Genomic DNA, 14,869 nt, shown 5'->3' with positions numbered 1-14,869 from the left:
TAGCTGTTTTCCTATTATCTAAGAATTTAAGAGACCCATGATGCTCTGCTTAGTAAATTTCTATGATGGGGCCACCCTAAGGCGATAGATGTACTTTATAGTTTTAAAAAACAACAGCTCATGAATAAACAACGGGTCTAATGCGAGACCCCTCGGGCTGGAGATCCAATTTGGAGCCAGCCACTCCCCAACCCTTCCCTCAGCATATTAAGAAAAAGCAAACCATGTTGACATTCAGTATCTTTCAGCCGCGAGCTTGGAAGGACGTCCTTTCTTGGCCTCAGAAGCAAGTCTACTGTGAAATCCTACGGAGAAGCAAAACAATGAGTAGGTGGTAAAGTAATGAGTGAGACAAAAGAATAATAAATACAGATTTTCCGGGCTCCGCTTTTCTTCCCATTGCTGGTTTCAAATTACAAGACGGATGACCAGCTGACTCCCTGTGTCTGCAGGGCCAGGGCGGGAAAGTCCTCTGAAGTCCACACTGGCTTCCGGCTCTGGGATTCTATGAAGGGTCCCAGACTCCCTCTCATCCCTTAGCTGAGGGAAAGAACATCTGTTCTGACGGCCTTTCTGAGCCCCTGGTAAGAATCCCTTCTAGGAGAAGAAGGGCCTAGAATCCTACCGGGGGCCACCCGACACCTGCTTTCATCAATGGACAGTGGCTTCTACCGGGTTCTCCCTTGGGTAAACAGAAGGAGCTGTAAGTCTCCCTAAAACCTCCTCCACCTTCTAAACGAAGAATGAGCAGATGCCTGATAGAGTTGTAGAACTTACTTCTCAATGTTAGTTTTCACCTAGGATGAAAATTGTTCATTTCACAATTTGGGGAAAAGGCTCTGCTACAACTTTCCCAAGAAGCAGGAACAGGTCACCTGAGATTCACCCTCATACCAAGCAGTATTTACTGGTTCTCAGACCTCAGCCAGGAGAACCCCTGGAAGGAGGGGCCCCTCCTTCCCAGACCAGGGAGACTAAGTGTCTTAAGGTTTGACCATTAAGGCTTGTCATTTCCCAGCGGTATGTCCCTCAGAGGTGACCTGGACCTGGTACCACTCAGCGCCCAGCTTGCGAGAACCTACTGTGGACTCCCCCGGATCTGGAAAATTCCATAAAGATAACCATTCTGTAAATTAAATGATGCAAACGTGCAATTAAATAAGTTATATTAAGAGCAAGGTAACGAATGTTCAAAACTTATCCTTTTCCCAATATTTGACCAAAAGTTAAGTATCTCTGCGTTGAGGTTAATTATGCCCTTAGTACCTGTGACACAGAGCTATAAATAGTCTGCAACGGTGTGCTCCCGAATCTCTTCCCAGCTCGCCTTTCAGTGAAACCAGGCTGGGAGATTGAAATTGACCTCATGGGGAGTGTTTACACCACAGTAATCAGTAAATGCTTCAGACCAAGTCCTTTCTTGCCCCTGAAGATCCACCCGTTAAACATTTGCTAGCTCACCACTGATCTCCCACCAGAACACGAGGGTCATGACTTGGGGGTAAGTGTGTGTTCTGAGACCAGATTTCCATGTACCACACTCGGACCTTCCTGCTGCACAATGGTTTCGTAGGGGGCGGGGGTGGTCTTCCTTTCTAGTAGCTGACTGACCAGCATACCAGCTGGCAGCTTCGAGCCCCATCTCTTCCCAGTCGAATGTCCAGGGCTGACGCTCAGAAGGGGCAGAACGCCTAGGAATTCAATCAACGGGGCAGCTGGTGCCTGGGAGATGGGGCTGTCTGTTCTTGCACCTTTGGCTACTCAAAGCCCGGGTGGGCAATCACTTTTTAGCCTCTGCAACTTTTTTAAACAGAAGGCTTTTTCATTTTTGTTTTTGTCTTTTTGCAGTGGTGCAATGTATAAAACAGATGGACGCGTGGCCGCTCCGTGACAAAGTGGGAAGGGGACCAGAGCCCGCTGCTCCCTGGTTCTACATCTCCCTTTGTGCTGGGGGCAGGTCCCCAAGGGGAACTTGTCGGCCCGGGGTGCACAGCTTGCAAACCCCCACCACGAGGAGAGACGGCCGAGAACAGTTGACTACTGATGTGTAAACGCACCGCAGCCTTGCTTCTGCCCACAGATTGGATCTCCGCAGGACCGTGGACAGAGGCGGCTGGTTTCACATGACCACCTGAGGTTCTCCACAATGAGGACCCGGGCCAAGTGGAAAGAAGGATTTTGTTTAATGACTTGCGGGCCCAGGTGACCAGCAGGGTTCCCACACTGACAGCAGAGAAGAGGCTCACCGAGGTCCACGTGGCCCCGATGTGTGTAGCATCTTCGGGGTGGATGAGCCTAAGTCACCAGGAGGGGACATGAGAGTGGCTGAAAGTCTTAGAAGTGTTCAGACGCGTGGTCAGTGATGAGGGCGTGCGGCGCGGGCTGGGGACAAAGTGCGAGCTAACGCACCCCTCCCCCCGGTGGGACGTGTGTGACACTCCTCAGGCTCTCCTGGTGCCCAAGGACAAAGGAGAGGACATAAAACAAATGGCCAACTGACAGAGATCACAGTCGTATAGGACATGGGTCTCCATCAGTTTACAAATATCTTAATATGTTACAAGAAAAAGGCAATCTTATCAATAAATAGCCTTAATCTCCAGAAACCTATAGACTCTGTTTCCTGGAGGCCCAACATCACCCCTCCAAGAAGGAAATTGCGGATAAAATTAAATTTCCTTACAGCCTGCAGCCCATTGACAGGTACTTGAGGCTGGCAGAGTTTCCCCACGAACTCCTACTGTCTTAATGTTACTGTTTTGATAGAGGGAAAAACAACCTTAGCTTGACAATAATTAGGCCTCCAGTAATTGGTGAGTCTTCTTTAGCGTATGAAAATCTCATTGAAAACTTCCCTTTCGCTTTACCTCCCAACTCCATAGTATCCAAGAGCCCTTCATCACAACCCCAGAGTAGCTCTTTCTGCCCTCAGGTCCTATCCCAGTGCTTTAATAAAATCACCTTTTTTGCACCCAAGACGTCTTGAAGAATTCTTTCTTGGCCATCGGCTCTGGACCCCACGAACCCACCGTCACGCCAAAACTTCATCAGTCAACACCCTGTGAGAAAAATCCCAGCCTGGCTGATCAACCCAGTGAGACAAGTAAGGTCACAGATGAACCTTCCCTTGGGGCTCCTCGCGAATGATCCCCAAGACTCTCAGATGAGCCAGTAGGTCTGTGAATGGAGTGAGGTTAACCACAGATCTGTCTGCAGAGGGGAGATAACCACATAAACATGTGCAATACTTCCAAACCTTGCCATGTCCTTACCCTTGACAGCCATCATAAAAGCCACATACCTCGTTAATTGGTGGGCCCCATGGCTTCCTTTCATTACTGTAAGCCTCTCCAATTTTGTACCTTTAAGGGGAGTCATAGTCTACATTGCCTTCATAATTACCCGTGTGCCCATAATTCATGGCCTATGTTTTTCCCACCGGTCATAAAGCATTCCAGAGTACGGAAGTGACCACAAATGAACATTCTGCAGATGCGTTTACTTCTTTAGAATCTCCTTAGCCTTCTTGAGCCAACTCTGTGTGTCTCTCTCATTCTCCACTGCTGCTTGAGCCTGACCCAGCCTCTTGATCCCCAGGTCCATATCCATGGAGACTGGATGCCCTCTCCTACCAAGTACCCAACCACCTCCGATTTCTGTGCTTCTGTCCGATTGCCCCACTGCGGGTGCCAGCTCTTCATGAGACAAGGAGTGGCATTAGTTGGGGTGAGAAGAGATGGGGGCTTGTGAAAAATCCGTCTCGTTCCAGGCAACTTCCTCATTATCAATTCAGAAAGAAACACTCTGCTTTTGTATATCCATCTCTGTGAGTTGGGATAGCATGTGTCATCGGACCCCGTGTGTTTGCTTCAGATTAAAAAAAAAATCATCGTTTTTAGGATAACTGCATTGGGGAGCTGTTTAGCTTTTTCATTTTTTTAATGTATACTTATTTTTGAGACAGAGCATGAGTGGGGGAGGGGCAGAGAGCGAGAGGGAGACACAGAAACTGAAGCAGGTTGCAGGCTCTGGGCTGTCAGCACAGGGGCAGACGCGGGGCTTGAACTTGAACTCGGAATGGTGAGATCATGACCTGAGCCGAAGTCAGGCACCTAACCAACAGAGCCACGTAAGCACCCCTTTGGGGGAGCTTTTCATATAGGCAAACTTTGCATTAACTTCCATCCCCTCTTTACAGGCACAGAGTACTTGTCTGAAACTTTAGACTCTGCTGAGGCCCACTGTCCCAGGCTGAATTCTGCATTTCAGTCTAACCAGAGAAGCCTGCATCACATACTGGCCTGGCTTCTAGAATGGCGTTTTATATCCAGCTGGCTAGTGTCCCTTGGGGAGAGGCCCTGAGCTGGCCCAGGGTAGATGGGGAGATGTTAGAAATTGAACCCTGTACCCCTAGCTGCCTTCACTGACAAACACATCCAATCCCAATTTACACAGAAACTGAACTAAGGAAAACATTTCACCCCTGAGGATAGGAACATGCAAACAAGGTGCAGCAAAACAGAGGAAACCTGTTTGCCTCGTCTTGAACATCAAGGAGTATTTACCTCTCTCACATTAATGACATCTCTGTACAAATATTTCCCCGGGGAGGCCGCTTGTGATGACTCACAAACCTTCTTCCATTGAGGGAGGAGGATGTTAGCTTCTTTTGTCTATCACGGTTCTGCCTGTTGACGGTAAAAACCGATGCTCGTGAGGTTACCTTTCTCACAGATGAAACTGGAACAGAGAATCCTGCCCTATTTCCCCTCAAAAATACCCTTGTTGTTGGGGTACCTGCTCAGTCTGTTGAGCATCCGACTCTTGACTTCGGCCCACGTCATGATCTTGACCCATGACCCTTCGGCCAGGGTCAAGGATCGAGACCCACGTTGGACTCGACGTTGAGCTCAGAGCCTGCATAAGATTCTCTCTCTCTCTCTCTCTCTCTCTCTCTCTCTCTCTGCTCCCTCCTTCTTTCTCTAAAATAAATTTTAAAAATATACCTATTGTTGAATTAAAGTGTTCTCCTAGGGATTTTTTTCAAAGTCTCGTGATGTTCCGCATCAATATTATTGCCTAAGTTACTTCTACTTCACAAGCACCTAGATTTGGACTTTCTAAAAACACTCTAATAATCAACAGCTCAATATTTTGAGAAGCTAAGTGGCCATCACATGAAATTGTTCCTCAATTGCCAAAGAGCCTTCCATGTCATTCATCCATTTCTGTTCTGGTCCATATAGTTCCCCCGGGGAGCCTGGGTTGGGGAGACAAAGACGACCTGAGGGACTTATTCATGGTCGACCTGCGGAAAAATCCCTTTAATTTCTGATAGATCTTGATCAATCCTTGCCATAATGAAAATGTAATATCATCTTATTTCTTTTTGGGCACCTTAGCTTCACAGTATGGGCACAGAACACTGTCGTGGCTGAAATTCTACCCCATGGCTATAGAATCGTCTCCCACGCCCGTTTCATTTCTAGCTGATGTTTCTGGATTTTCTAACAATTCGACCTTTTACTTTTGATAAAATATTATTCAGGGGAAAAGGGTTCAGAGCAGTTGCATATTACTGTGAACTCTGTTGGCAATTAAAAATGGCCCTTTGTTCCATGAATGTTTCCCTGCATTTTACTTTCATGTAATTTTTTTCCTCTTTCTCTTTGCTTGTATTCAGTTGCTATACCTTTGTTCATTCTTTTACTTATAACTTCCTGCATTATTTTTGGTGATTCCTTTTTACATCAGGCATTTTCGATATATCACTTGTTTTCGGTGTGTGATAAGGAAAGCGACTTTGGAAGAAAACGGCTTTGTTTTTCTGAGAAGCTGGGTAGGCATTTCACGGTTTGATAGCCCTGCTCACATCCATGGTCTGGACGTTTAGACGAGGGCTCGAATCAGGATTCCTGCTATCAATTCCCGCTGCACTTTTCCAGGGGCACCTTTTAAAATAACCACTTAGAGGGGCCCCAAAGTGGCTCAGTCGGTTAAGCATCTGACTCTAGCTCAAGTCATGATCTCACGGTTCACGACTTAGAGCCCGGCATCGGGCTCTGTGCTGACAGCTTGGAACCCGGAGCCTGCTTCGGATTCTGTCTCCTGCTCTCTCTGCCCCTTCCCCACTCACAGTCTGTCTCTCTCTGTCTCTCTCTCTCTCTCTCTCTCTCAAAAGTAAATATTAAAAATAAAATAAAATAAAACAACCACTTAGAGTTGAGTCTAAGAGAAGTTAGTGACCTCCGCTCCAACCACCTTATAAGTAACAGGTGCCAAACCCCCCTCTATCCTCTGCTCACTCGTGCCTGCCTGGGACAAAGACTGTCCTTCCTCAGCTCAGTGCCCCCTGCCCTGATTCTGGGACCTGGAAGTAATAAATCTTGTGACTCCACATCCTTTGTGTGAGTGTATTGGAATTTCGCTTCCTTCCAAATGACCTCACTTTGGGTCTCACTTCCCCAAAGTGGGGGCTCAGAGGCTGAGGGACCCACCTGCCCACTGCGTGTGCTTGGCTGGTGTCCTCTCACTCGGCAGGTCATAATCTGCATACTCTTTATTCCACATCAGCTGGACATCAGCTACAGCTTCTGGACGCACAGTGGGGGCTTCTGCTACGGACTGAACTGTGTCTCTCGCAAATTCTTGTTTTGAAGTCCTTAATCCCCAGTGTGACTGTATTTGGGAAAAGCGTCTTTAGGGAGACAAGTAAGGTTAAATAGTCATAAGGACTGATGTCTTTATAAGAAGAGGCAGAGACGCCAAATCTCTCTCCCTCTCTCTCTCTCTCTCTCTCCCCCTGCCCCCACCCAGAGCTCATAGAGATTAGACCCTGTGAGCACACAGCAAGAAGGCAGCTTGTCAACGAGCCAGGAAGAGGGACTTTGCCAGAAATCGAATCTGCTGGCGCTTTGATCTGAGACTTCCAGCCTCTAGAAATGTGGCAAATACATTTCTGTCGTTTAAGCCACCCAGTCTGTGTCATTTGGTCATGGCAGCCTGAACTAATATAGCCTCTTAAAAAAAAAAAAAAAATATATATATATATATATATATATATATATATATATGGATCTTGGTTTTCAAAAAGTTTAAGAATGTTTAAAAGGGGTGTCAAACATAATTACACTGCATTTCTTTGGGTACTGTGTTCTTTTTAATGTTTTCCTTACAGCCCCCTCGTCTCCTGCCTTTTCTGAACTAAGTCTCATTTCTTTTACCTTTGTAGCTCTATACAACGTATTTTATGAGAACCTGGCAATTAAAAAATAGGAAGGCTTGACTGCCAGAGAAAGCAAGTATAGAAAAACCTTAAGCACACTGAGGACACGGGCGATCCTTGGAGAACACGTACACTCGATGGGGAATGAAATTCCCCAGAGGTGACAGAGGTGGGGGGGTGGCCCCAGGTACCTGAAACCATGCATGGCAAGTGGAGGGAGGCCTTCAGGAAGTCAAGGCTGGAAGACGGGGGTGGTCACGCAAGACTAAATTAAGAAATCCTTAGGTTGGCTATGAAGACATCACTAGGGAGTCTTGAGGAATCTTCTTTAGCGAAGGGGCAGGGGCAAAGTGCTGAAAAGTGTATCATAAGTAAGCTAGACTATTTTTTTTTACCGTTTATTCAGTTTTGAGAGAGAGAGAGAGAGAGAGAGAGAGAGCATGAGTGGGGGAGGGGCAGAGAGAGAGAGGGAGACACAGAATTGGAAGCAGGCTCCAGGCTCCGAGCTGTCAGCACAGAGCCCGACGCGGGGCTGGAACTCACAAACCGCAAGATCATGACCTGAGCTGAAGTCGGGTGCTTAACCGACTGAGCCACCCAGGCGCCCCTAAACTGGACTATTTTTACAGACACTGAGCGGGAGCAGTGAGAAAGGGGCTCACGGCGTCTGGCCACAGCCTGTCCTGGGCCACGGAAGAGGCGGGACACGTGTATTGATGCTGGAGATGGGTGTGATAAGGCAGAGAGGAGACAGCACCCTTGATGGAGCATGGTCCCAGAGACAGACGCTACTGGCTTTGGGATGCTGCGGAAGAATAAAGACCCACTTTACTCCTCACTTGAGGGTAAGCATTAAGCATGGAATACGTAAATAGGCCAGACTCCATTAAGCTTCCCCTGCTGGTGTCGAGGGCTCAGAGCAGGGACTGCCAGAGCAGTCTGGGAGAAAAACAATTTTGTGCACAGGAGGGAACGGGGTCACTTGCAAGTCAATGGCCGCCATACGTAAATCCATTAACTCATCGAGCATACTGTAAGAGGCTAAGGAGGAATGAGCGGGGCTTTCGGGGAAGGCATTCCTCAAATTTCTCCCTCCTTTGTGGCTCACAATTGTCCTCTGAGATTTTTAATTTAACCAGCTTTTGCGAATAAGCTCAGAAGTGAAGTGACCTGCTCGGGAAGGCGAGTTGCTCAGTGATGAGAGCAACCCCTTGGTCTCTTCGCTCTGAATTCAGCGTTCTCTTCACAACAGGCCACTCTCCTTTCCACGCCCATCCATTCAACGCAACACCTACAGGTCACAGAACAAAAGCGTCAACCCAACAGACCATAAGAACGACATAACTGTGAGAGTTCGTCTCTCTTGGACACTCCACCTCCCATGACAAGTGAGTCACTGAAAGTGCGCCCCCTTTGCTTCCTGGACAGAGCGTGCTTAACTGAATCCTGTCTCCTTTCCCCCCACCAGAGAACTGTGTGGGACAAGCTAGAAGAAAACGTCCGATTGCCCCTTTCCTGGAGGTGAAAGGCAGCCCTCAGGTCCTGCCCCCGATTGTCCCCCTCCCACCAGGTTTCCTTTGACCTTCTGTGGTCACCGGAGGCTTTCAAGCAGAAGTCCTCCAAAGTCCAAGGGAGGGACGAATCGTATGAGGAGGGCGGGGTCAGCATGGGCTTGAACGCTGGGACCTAGACTCTGACAATGCTGCGTGGGATGCCCGAAACTAGCCGGTGAGCTTTTAAAAGAGTCATAAGAATTGCATCATTCTAAGAAGTTGTTTTAAATGTAAGATCACATCAGGGGTGCCTGGGTGGCTCAAGAGGTTAAGGGTCTGAGTCTTGATTTTGGCTCAGGTCATGATCTCATGGTTCACAGGATGGAGCCCTGCAGTCAGGCCCCGGGTGGGAGGTAGGGCCTGGTTAAGATTCCCTCTCTCTCCTTCTGTTCTTCTCTTGTGCACACTCTCGAGCACACCCCAAATAAATAAGTAAATAAATAAATAAATAGTAAGATCACATCAAATTCAGGTGTCTTCAAATTCGAATGAGGGACACCTGGGTGGCTCAGTTGGTTAAGCATTCGTCTTCGCCTTAGGTCATGATCTTGTAGTCCGTGGGTTCGAGCCCCGCGTTGGGCTCTGTGCTGATAGCTCGGAGCCTGGAACCTGCTTCAGATTCTGTGTCTCCCTCTCTTTCTGCCCCTCCCCCATTTGTGCTCTGTCTCTAAAAATAAATATTTTTTAAAAATTAAAAAAAAATTCTAGTACAAAGGACACATATACATCATTTAGATTACTGTAAAGTTCAAAGATCTGTACAGCTTGATTTAAGTACCTAAAAAATGAAAAAGAAATACAAAATCCTATGTGGGAGCTGCTGACCTCTGCCATCTGAATGAGAAAAAAGTGAAGTGTGTACCTTGACTTCTGGTACAGCAGCGACGTGAGCTGTGCGACCAACCCCTTTATAGACTTGTGGCTCATGAGCCAGTGACTCTAAAACGACACTCTGTTCGCTCGGTGAGTGGGTGTCGACAGCAGATCTCTTAGACAAGCAAACTCTCCAGCTCTAAATTATCTCAGTGCACTGGGATGTTCAGTAAACCACATTTCCTTCGTGTTGTGCGTTGCCAACTCCAGAAAGATTCAGAATGAAGCAACTTGAGTTAAACACGATCATAACTGTCTTCCTTAGTGCATAGAAATCTTTTAACTCCAGAAAGGTTTAGAATTAAATATAAAAAGGTTTAAGAAGTCAAAACTAAATCTGTATATAATGGGCGACAATATGCTTGTTTTATATATATATATATAAATATATATATATGTATATATTTTAGAGAGAGAGAAAGCAGGTGGGGGAAAGGAGCAGAGATAGAGAGAGAGAGAGAGAGAGAGAGAGAGAGAATCTCAAGCAGACTCCATGCTCGGCTCTGAGCCTGACGTGGGGATCAATCCCATGACCCTGGGATCATGACCTGAGCCAAAATCAAAAATGGGACACTCAACCAACCCCAGGCACTCCATGCTTATAATATTTAAAAGAACATGGTCTATTAGTGTGATCACTTTCTTTCTCTCTCTCACATTATGTGACTGATGAATTAGTTTAGGTCCTTTATTTTGGTTTAAAACCTTAACAAATTGATCCACAGATGTAGAACATTTAAGGGAACTTTTATATATATATATATATATATATATATATTTTTTTTTTTTTTTTTCAAGTAAACTGCCCAAGAAATAAAAACCAGTAGGAGGATCTATCTTATAGCATGGCCCCACCCAACCTGTCCCCAAGGAGGCTCAAGTGAGTGGGACTGCACACAGGATGCTGACGGTTCAGTAGACAGAGCCCTTTAGGGTTTTCTGACCCATGATCCACTTTGTAACAAGCATTTCAACTCAACAGACACTTACTAACGGTATTAAAAAGGACCATGCTACGCTATGCAGCGAAAAGTACTGAACCTTTCCAGCTGAAACCAGAAGAATGAGTTTGGTGGGTTTGTTTTATCATTAAACTTTTGATGTTAAGATCATTGCCACTTCCTGGGTGATCGTAAGAAATGGTACAGAGTGGTCCCACGCGCCTTTTACCCAGTGTCCCCCAGTGACGTCATCTTGCAAGACCATAATACAACATCGCAAACGGTGTATTCACAGGGATGCAGACAATATACGGAACATTTCCATCACCAGAGCCCTCACGCTGTCCTTCTGTACCCCACCGACTTCCCTCCTTCACCCCGGCCTCCTTGACCCCCGGCAACCGCTATCTGTCCTCCATTTCTAAAGTTGTGTCATTTCAAGAATGTTATGTGAATGGGGTCGTAGGGCATGTAACCTCTTGGGGTGGGCTTTTTTCATTCCGTGTAGTTCTCTGGAGATTCATCCAGGTTGCTTGTCTACTTATAGTTCTTTCTTTATTGCTCAGTGGTCTACTCCCCTGCACAGAGGTACCATATTTGTTCAACCATGCAGTGTTAAAGAACGTCTGGGGACTTGTTATGGATTGAATGTCTGTGTCCTGCCCAAATTCCATGTCGAAGTTCTACCCCTTGAACTTGATGTTATTGGGAGGCAGAGTCTTTGGCCAGCGATTAGATTAGGATGGAGACTTCGTGAATGGGATTAGCATCTTTACTAAATAAGACCCCCATAGAGCACTCTTCCTCTCCACCAAGTGAGGAAGCATCCCGAAAATAACCATCTGCAACCAGGAAGAGGATGTCACCAGAACCCGACCATGCTGGCCCCCTGACCTCAGATTTTCAGCCTCTGGAACATAATAAATAACTTTCTGCGGTTTCCAAGCCACCCAGTCTCTGGTATTCTGCTATGGCCCAGACAGACTAAGCAGAGCTTTTACAAATCAAGAGGCTGTGAACATTTGTGCACGTGAACCCGAGTTGTCATTTCTCTTGGATAAATGCCCCAGAGCGCGGCAGCTGGATCATACGGTGGTCGCATGTTGCATCTGTAGAGAAACTGCCTGACCCTTTCCCAGAGTGTGTGTGCCATTTTCCACTCCACCAGCAGTGTGTGGTGGTCCAGTTTCTCCACATCCCAGCCTGCGCTTGGTGTTGACCCTATTTCAGTGTCAGAAGATTCGAACGTGTCTGCCATCTGTATTTTGGCACCTCCTGACTATTTTCATTCCATTGGAGACTTTCCTGGTTCTCGCTATGATGAGTGGTTTTCTGTTGGAAACCTGGATGTTTTGGGTGGTTACTTCTGGGACACTGGATCTCATTTAAGCCTCTTTTAGCTGGCTTCCTCTGACATCGCACCAGTGGGGGAATCGGGGAGCCATCTTGCTGTTGACATCTGAAGAGGGGGGGCTCCTTGCTACTGCTGGGAAGGGGTAGGAATTCTGGCCCCTGCGGGGCATCGACTCCCCTGATACTTCCCTGACTGGGACAGACAGTGATGTCTGTGTTGTCCCCATGTAGTCGCCACTGACACTGAGGTGGGGGTGGCCTCATCTCCACTGCATGGTAGAGAAAGTCCTGACTCTCTGGCAGTCCTGCTCTCGACTCTACCCCAGGGGAGAAGGGTGGGTGTCTCGTTTCTGCCTGTTGGGGACGAAAGCCTCGGCTTCCTACACCACCTTCTCTGAAACCTTCCTGACAAGGTGTTGGAGTGTCTCGCAGCCTGGCCAGGGGGGAGGCTAGGTCCCTCACACTCTGCCCTAGCTAGTACGGTGAGCAGTGAGGGGCAGCCGTCTCTTCTTCCGTGTTTGGCCAGAGTAGAGCGATGAGCGACCACGCTTGTATCTTAATAGGCTGCCCTTTCGGTCTTTTGCCAGAGAAAACAGGCTTTTGTTGGGGTTTTTGTTTGTCTGCCCTTTTCCAAGTTACTGGCTTTTCAGCCCAGATCTGGGCTACAGAAGGCAACAAGGGAGCCCGGGAAATGGACTCTGGCCTGCTTTCTCTACCTTTAAGAGTCTTTGTATGTTTGTTTTCTACATGGTGTCCAGGTTGATAGCAAGAGACAAGATATACCTACTCCAGCTTTCTGGAAGTGGACATTTGGCAAGAACTAAGTTTTGAAGGGTTCGGATCCCCAATTCCAAGGTGTATGTGGTTCTTGTACAGCATCACTAAGCCAGGCTCCAGCACCAGCCAGGTGTCCTCACCTCATCTCAGTGCCGATGCTACCCACAGAGAACGTCAGATCCTGCAGAATGAGGGCTCAGGCCTGTGGATCCCAAGCCCCATTGTCACCTGCGCCCTGACTGACTGGCTAGAGATTGGAGGTTTCCAGGACCCCCTCCTTGGGTGTGATTAATTTGCTGGGGCAGCTCAGGAACGTTTTACTTGGTAGATTACTGGCTTATTGTAAAAGGAAGAGATGTGGGGAAGAGCTCTGAGGAGACACACAGGGCAGGGTGTGGGGAAGGACTCCGAGTTCCCATGCCCCCTCCCAGTGCGCCGCTCTCCCCACACTTCCCCACGTTCACCCACCTGGAGGCTCTGTGGATCCCTCCTTTGGGGTTTCTATGGAGGCTTCATTATACAGGCGTGATTGACTAACTCATTGCCCATTGGCGATTGGACTGGATCTCTAGCCCCTCTCCTCTCCCCAGGGATCTGTTCTCCTGGCAACCAGTTCCCAGCCCCAGGTCTCCACCGGGGCCACCTCATTAACATAACAAAAGACACCTTCATCCATCTCCTCCCTAAGGAAATTCCAAGGATTTTAGGAACTCTATGCCAGGGGCAGGGCCAAAGATTAAGTACATATCCCTTATTATAAATCACAATATCATAGCTTGAAAATTCAATGTAACCTTAAAAATGGAACTTCCAGTTAATGGGAGTGTGGAGCTCCGGGTAGGTAGAAAAGATGCTGGGAAGGAGATGTTGGTGTCGTCCTTCTCTGGGTCACGTAAAACTCTACTCTTTTTCCTTCACAGTTCAGCATCCAGGCCCCTCGTTTCTCAACAGCCTCCAAAGCAACATGAAAAATGCCAGCCGGAAGGAACTGCTTGGATGTCCTGAAATTAGCATTTGTATTCAACTACTAGTTCTGCTAAGGAATCCCAAGCCATCTCTGTGGCGGGTTCAGACTCAATTTGCCATTGCCATTCATCTCATCAGGGGAGCAAGCTGGGAGGCTCTTGTCTTAAAAGAGGGCCAGGACATGGTTGCCGGCAGCCTTTCAATCAGTGCCCACGCGGCCACCAAGCAGCCACGTGATCTGGATCCTCAGGGGCTTTTGACTGGGTTTCCTTAAATTGAAATACCCATCCCTGTATCTTCTTACATACCTTGGATTCTGAGGAGCTCCGAAGCATCTATGTAATATAACAACCACAAAAATGTCAAAGGGTCTGAAGCCAGTCATGAGCTGGGTTACATTTAGGTGCTAGTTTCCATGGGGTCAGTGGATTGAGTTCCTATTTATGGGAACAAGGGATTATGTAAGGCCTGTGCTCTGGAGAAACCAGTTGGTCACATCTGCTTGTACTTACTGGCATTAACATTTGGAGAGGTCCTTTTTCAGAGAGGGTGGTCCATCACCCCTCCCCATTCTACTGGTAAAAGAACCCCCGTTATGGGGAACCCGGGCCATATGGATCATGAGGCTGATTTATTCTTATCCATCACAGAAGTGACATGATTAAGGCTTGGCCAATCCAAGGAGCCCATTTTCCTGGCCACAGTGACTGGTCGAGAAAGGGCATGTGACCACAGGCGACCAATCAAAGTCCTTTCTACATTCTGATATGCAAATGTAAGAGAGAGATTTGAGGGCCCAGAGCTGCCCATGCCCGCCCCTCCTGCCCTGCGGGGGAGTCCACCTGAGGCTGGGCCCACACAGAGAAGAAGCAGGCTGGAAGAGGAGGAAGGGACCACAATCCTATGGTTGGGGGATTTCCTAGAAGGAATTTCCTTTCCATCCTGCTGCTTCTGAGATTTATGTTTCCCAGGGAAGTTGAGAGGAGTGGTTTAATTATGGTGAGCTTGCTAGAAACAGCCTGGAGAAGGCTGCGTATTCTCCCAGCTCTTCCTGGGTGTGAAGGAATCCAGTTCAAAGCTACTCGGCACAACTATCAAGACTAGACCTGTCCTCTGAGGCAAAGGCTTAAGCACCCGGACAAAGCATTGATTCTCTGAAAGCAGTTCACCTCCTGTTTGCA

The sequence above is a fragment of the Panthera uncia genome, assembly GCF_023721935.1.
Source record: "Panthera uncia isolate 11264 chromosome C1 unlocalized genomic scaffold, Puncia_PCG_1.0 HiC_scaffold_3, whole genome shotgun sequence".
Lineage (NCBI taxonomy): Eukaryota > Metazoa > Chordata > Mammalia > Carnivora > Felidae > Panthera > Panthera uncia.
This window is presented reverse-complemented; position numbering follows the sequence as displayed.